Source organism: Polistes canadensis, unplaced genomic scaffold (assembly GCF_001313835.1).
Source record: "Polistes canadensis isolate GaletaPanama2010 unplaced genomic scaffold, ASM131383v1 scaffold_553, whole genome shotgun sequence".
Taxonomy (NCBI): Eukaryota; Metazoa; Arthropoda; class Insecta; order Hymenoptera; family Vespidae; genus Polistes; species Polistes canadensis.
This window is the reverse complement of record NW_014570100.1, coordinates 1-562: the sequence shown is the minus strand read 5'-3', so window position 1 is coordinate 562 and position 562 is coordinate 1.

Here is a 562-nt window from a genome sequence, read left to right as displayed (position 1 = left end):
ATGTAATTGTTTAAATAAATGCAAATTTGTTTTAACGTTCCTGTGCAGTGGTAACTTCGGAAGGGAAAATTTTTATCGAAAAGATTATCACATTGAAGTCATTAAATTGAAACAATGTATTAATAATATACTAATRGAAAATGTGAATTATTGAAGCTTACCATTATGATAGAAGAAAGCTGAGATGTTTGCTTGTTTAAATAGCATAAAATATTGCCTGGATTCATTTGAAAATCTTCCAGGTTCTTCTTTTATGTATTTACTAGATACATAAAACAATGAGATATCCTAATTGATGCTGTGCTTTTCCAAATCTTCAAATACTTGCAAATCTGCAAATTTTAAGATTGTATTAGTAAAGTATCAAGTAAACTTGACAATATGCACTATAGGTATTGTAGTAAACTAGTAATTTAGTAAAGACAACATACAATTAAAACTTTATCACACTACATCTCTTGTCAATATTTTAAAAATAATGAATAAAATAAGGTTAATATATATTAAAAACTTCAACGTTATCCATAGAAGAACAGAAGAAGCACAGAAAAACCGTATAGAA